This window comes from Pristis pectinata, chromosome 15 (genome assembly GCF_009764475.1).
Source record: "Pristis pectinata isolate sPriPec2 chromosome 15, sPriPec2.1.pri, whole genome shotgun sequence".
Taxonomy (NCBI): Eukaryota; Metazoa; Chordata; class Chondrichthyes; order Rhinopristiformes; family Pristidae; genus Pristis; species Pristis pectinata.
In genome coordinates, this window is record NC_067419.1 from 42,204,599 (window position 1) to 42,210,848 (window position 6,250).

Genomic DNA, 6,250 nt, shown 5'->3' on the forward strand with positions numbered 1-6,250 from the left:
AATCACCGAGTCATGGCTTTACGATGGATGTGATTGGGAACTGAATGTCCAGGGGTACACAGTGTATAGGAAGGATAGGCGGGTACGCAGAGAGGGAGGTGTGGCCATGATGGTTAGTAGTGATATAAAATCGATAGAAAAGAAGGATATTGGGTCAGAGGAGGTGGAATCCTTGTGGGTGAAGCTAAGGAATAGCAAGGGTAAAAGGACAATAGTAGTAGTCATATATAGGCCCCCTAATAGCAGTCAGCAAGTGGACGATAAGTTGCAGTTTGAGATAGAAAAAGCATGCCAGAGTGACAATGTGAAGATAATTATGGGGGATTTTAACATGAAGGTGGACTGGGAAATCCAGAATGGCGGTAGTACTCAGGAGAGGGAGTTTGTGGAATGTCTAAGGGACGTTTTTCTAGAGCAACTTGTTGAAGAGCCCACCAGGGGATCGGCTGTTTTGGATTGGGTGCTGTGTAATGAACCGGAGGTGATTAGGGAACTAAAGGTAAAGGAACCACTGGGAACCAGTGATCACAATATGATTGAGTTCAGTTTCAAGTTTGAGAAGGAGAAACTGGTAACTGGTGTATCGATATTTCAGTGGAACAAAGGAAATTACAATGGTATGAGAGAGGAGTTGGCCCTAATTGATTGGAAGAGTAAGCTGGCTGGACGGACGGCAGAGGAGAAATGGAAGGAATTTCTACAGGAAATAAGGAAATTGCAGGATAGATATATTTCAAGAAAAAAGGTTTTTAATGGAAAAAAGGCACAAATGTGGATAACGAGAGAGGTGAAGGCTAAAATAAAAGCAAAAGGGGCGGCGTACAAAGAAGCAAAAATTAGTGGCAAAACAGAGGACTGGGAAGCTTTTAAAAACCTGCAGAGAGAAACTAAGAAGGTCATTAGGAAAGAAAAGATGAATTATGAAAGGAAGTTGGCGGATAACATTCGAAAGGATACTAAGAGTTTTTTTAAATACATAAGGTGTAAAAGAGAGACACGGGTTGATATAGGACCAATTGATAATGGTGCGGGAGCTATTATAATGGACGATAGAGAGATGGCAGAGGAATTGAATGAATATTTTGCATCGGTCTTCACCGTGGAGGACATCAGCAATGTGCCGGTTAGTCAGGAGTCTCACGAAATGGAATTGAGTTCAGTTAAGATTACTAGGGAGAAGGTGCTAGGAAAACTAAATGGACTAAAGACTGATAAGTCTCCCAGACCAGATGAGGTGCATCCCCGGGTTCTGAAGGAGGTGGCTTTAGAGATAGCGGAGGCATTGGCGATTATTTTCCAGAAAACGATAGATTCCAGCGTGGTTCCGGAGGACTGGAGGGTCACAAATGTAGTTCCGTTGTATAAGAAAGGTGGGAGGCAGCATAAAGGAAATTACAGACCTATTAGTCTGACGTCAGTGGTGGGAAAGTTATTGGAATCTATCCTCAAAGACGGGGTTACGGAATACCTACAGGCGCAGGGCAGGATAGGTCCTAGCCAACATGGTTTTGTGAAGGGAAGATCCTGCCTGACCAACCTATTGGAGTTTTTTGAAGAAATCACAGGTAAGGTGGATAAGGGAGAGGAGGTAGATGTTGTGTATTTAGACTTTCAAAAGGCCTTTGATAAGGTTCCTCACAAGAGACTGATTAATAAGATGAGAGGTCATGGAATTACGGGTAGGATAACAGAATGGGTGGAGCATTGGCTGGTTGACAAGAAGCAGAGAGTGGAAATAAAAGGATCTCATTCTGGTTGGTTACCGGTTACTAATGGTGTGCCGCAGGGGTCGGTGTTGGGACCGCTCCTTTTTACCTTGTACATTAACGATTTGGATGATGGAATAAATGGTTTCGTGGCTAAATTTGCGGATGACACCAAGATAGGGGGAGGAGTAGGGAGTATTGAAGAGATAGGAAGGTTGCAGCGGGACCTAGACAGTTTAGGAGAATGGGCAAGGAAATGGCAGATGAGATTCAATGTAGGGAAATGTGCAGTTGTACACTTTGGAAGCAGAAATAAGCGGGCATATTATTATCTAGGAGGAGAGAAAATCCAAAGCACGGAAGTACAAAGGGACTTGGGGGTACTCGTGCAGGATACCTTAAAGGTTAACCACCAGGTCGGATCGGTGGTAAAGAAAGCGAATGCTATGTTGGCATTCATTTCAAGAGGTATAGTGTATAAAAGTAAGGAAGTGTTGATGAGGCTCTACGGGGCACTAGTGAGGCCTCATTTGGAATATTGTGCGCAGTTTTGGGCCCCACATCTTAGGAAGGATGTGTTGACGTTGGAGAGGGTTCAGAGGAGATTTACGAGGATGATTCCAGGAATGAAAGGGCTTACGTATGAGGAGCGTTTGTCGACTCTTGGACTGTACTCGCTGGAGTACAGAAGAATGAGAGGGGACCTCATAGCGACATTTAAAATATTGATAGGAAAGGACAGAGTAGATGTGGCTAGGCTGTTTCCCTTGGTGGGTGAGTCCAGGACCAGACGGCACAATCTTAGAATTAGAGGGTACAGTTTCAAAATAGAGATGAGGAAAAATTTCTTTAGCCAGAGGGTGGTGAATTTGTGGAACTCCTTGCCACGTACAGCAGTGGAGGCCAGATCAGTGGGGGCGTTCAAGGAGGAGATAGATAGATATCTAAATAGTCAGGATATCAAGGGATATGGGGATAAGGCCAGTAATTGGGATTAGAATAGTTGTTTTTTTTTCTTCTTCTTCCCCCATTCCCCATTTCTCATTTCTATTTCCCTTTCCTTGGAGCAGACTTGATGGGCCAAATGGCCTGCTTCTGCTCCCTTGTCTTGTGATCTTGTGATCTTGTGAAGGTCACAACAAGGTAGATTGTGAGGTCAGAGTCCATCTCATCGTATAAGGGAACCGTTCAATAGTCTTATCACAGTGGGGTAGAAGCTGTCCTTAAGCCTGGTGGTACGTGCCCTCAGGCTCCTGTATCTTCTACCTGATGGAAGAGGAGAGAAGAGAGAATGACCTGGGTGGGTGGGGTCTTTGATTATGCTGGCTGCTTCACCAAGGCAGCAAGAGGTAAAGACAGAGTCCAAGGAGGGGAGGCTGGTGTCCGTGATGCGCTGAGCTGTGTCCACAACTCTCTGCAGCTTCTTGTGGTCCTGGGCAGAGCAGTTGCCATACCAAGCCATGATACATCCAGACAGGATGCTTTCTATGGTGCATCGATAAAAGTTGGTGAGTGTCGAAGGGGACACACCGAATTTCTTTAGCCTCCTGAGGAAGTAGAGGTGCTGGTGAGCTTTCTTGGCCGTGGCATTTACGTGATTTGACCAGGACAGGCTGTTCTGGGATGTTCACACCCAGGAACTTGAAGCTCTCAACCCTCTCGACCTGAGCACCATTGATGTAGACAGGTGCATGTACACCGCCCCCTTTCCTGAAGTCAATGACCAGCTCTTTCGTTGACACCATTCCACTAAGCTCTCTATCTCCTTCCTGTACTCCAACAGGGTTGAGGAACCCTCCTGGTTCCATCCACCCACCACACACACATCTCACCCACAGGTTCCCCACCCCCATCTGGTTCTGGTTCCATCTGCCATACACCTCTCCCCTAATGGTTCCCACTCTTTTACTTATCTGATTCCAGCACTAGTAGCCCTTTGTATTGCTACTTATCTCCCTCCAGCATCTGTTTCCAACCTTCACCCTCCCCTCCCCTTTCTCCATCTGCCTCTCTTTCTTTTTTCTCTGTCTTCATCCAGCTCCGCAACCCCCTCCCCTCCCCCACCTGGCACAACCTGCCTGTCACTTTTCACCCCTCCTCAGTCCAGCAATCACCTTGGACTCATGTCTCACCACTTCCCCTCCCCTCTCTACTCTCAGTCCTGATGCAGGGTCTCGACCCGCTACGTCAACAATTCCCTTCGCCTCACAAATGCTGCTCGACCCGCTGATTTCCTCCAGCAGATAGTTTGTAGCTCCAACTGGACTGTTGGGTAGGGAGTTCCAGGATTATACTCAGGAATAATGAAGGACCTGGGATATATTTCCAAGTCAGGATAATAGTGCACCCATGGAGAGGGACTGCAGGTAATAGATGTCATGGGTTCAGGAGGTGCTGTAGAAGTAGCCTGGGTGGTTAGCTGTAATGCATCTTGTACAGGGTACATACTGCAGCCATAATGCATTGGTGGTGCCAGTAAAGCAGAGTGCTTTATCCTGGATGGTGTTGAGTCTCACGAATGCTGTTGGAGCTGCAATCATCTATGCAAGCAAAGAGTATTGCATCGTGCTGCTGATATGTAAGTGGAAGAAAGACATTGTGGTGAATCATTCACTGCTGGTCCAGTTGAGTTGTTGCTTCATCCTCAGACTGTCAGTGGCTGGGACTCAAGTCACGGTCATCAGGTTGAATGTCAAGGGTAGGTGCATGGACCCTCTCTTGTTGTAGATAGTCATTGCCCAGCACTTATGTTACTCACCACATCAGCCCACACCTAAATTCTTGTGAAAGCTGCTTATCTGATGCTATGTGCCTGTGATGCTGCTGCAAGTAAGTTTTTCATTGCACTTGTGCATATGACAATAAACTCGACCTTGACTTTGAAGTTTGCCTCAATGTTGTTCCATGCACCATTGTTGACTATGGCTGCAGTCGCTCAGTCCTTAAGCTTTGGAATACCCTCCATAAACTGGTCCACCTCACCGTCTCACTTTCCTTTTTTAAGATACTCCTTAAAATCTAGCTCTTTGACTAAGCTCTTAGTCATTTGCCCCAAACCTTCTTAAGTGGCTTGGTGTTATTTTGTTTCAAGGGCCTTGGGATATGTTACTCTGTTAAACTGGTTATACAAATGTAAATTGATGCTGTGGAGCATCTTGACAGTAGAGACACCTACGTTAGACTATTGTTTATTGACTACAGTTCTACCTTCAATACGACAATTCCAAGCAAACTCATCATCAGACTCCGAGACCTGGGGCTCAACACCTCCCTCTGCAACTGGATCCTTGACTTCCAGACCAACAGACTGCAATCCATGAGGACAGGCAGCAACACCTCCAGCATGTTTACACTCATGACTGCGTGGACCACCAGACTCAAGGACAGCTTCTATCCCGCTGTTATAAGACTATTGAATGGTTACCTAGACAATGAGATGGACTCTTGACCTCACGATCTACGTCATTATGACCTTGCACCTTATTGTGCACTGCACTTTCTCTGTAGCTGCACTGCACTTTCTCTGTAGCTATAACACTTTATTCTGCATTCTGTTATTGTTTTACCTTGTACTACCTCAATGCACTGTGTAATGAATTGATCTGTATGAACAGTATGCAAGACAAGTTTTTCACTGTACCTCAGTACAAGTGACAATAATAAACCAATTTCAATTCTAAGTAGAAAGACTGGAGAGACTGCAATTGCTCTTAGAGCAGAGAAGGTAAAGGGGAGATTTAAAAGAATTTCAAAAATTAGGACTGATTTTGATTGAGAAAATGGGGTAAAAGTGTCTCCATTGGCTGCTTGAACTTATTTATCCTAGTGGATAAATATGAGTTAATTAGAAGAAAAAAGGCTACAGGCAAAGGAAAGTTTCTATTTTAAACAGTGAACAGTTATCCGTAGTGTTACACTATGATCATCAAAGATCATTCTTAAAGGGAATTGAATGTACCTATATTTATAACAAAATCCAGTATTGGCAGGCACGTTAGTGTAACGCTTTACAGCGCCAGCGACCTGGGCTCAATTCCGGCCACTGTTTGTAAGGAGTTTTTACGTTCTCCCTGTGTCTGCATGGGTTTCCTCCGGGTGCTCCAGTTTCCTCCCACATTCCAAATTTGTACTGGTTAGGAAGTTGTGGGCATGCTATGTTGGTGCCTGAAGCGTGGCGACACTTGCGGGCTGCCCCCAGAACACTCTACGCAAAAGATGCATTTCACTGTGTGTCTGTGGAGGCAAAGGGATGGTCGACATGTGACTAATAAAGATATCTTATTTTATCTTATTAAGGGGCTCTGGATTAGAATCCTAAACTAGTTGGTAGCTCCATCAAAGAACAGGCAAGAAACACAGAAAGGCTCTATTGTTATGGATCTGTGAACTTAATCTTGTCTCTATCCAACACCACATTTTACATTGTGGGTGGGGTAGGCAGATGTTCATCAGCACCAAGAACACTGGCCACTCTAATCCTTCTTAAAGGAACTGATGTTTACATACTCTCTAACTGAACATACTAACTTATTCTGGACAAATTC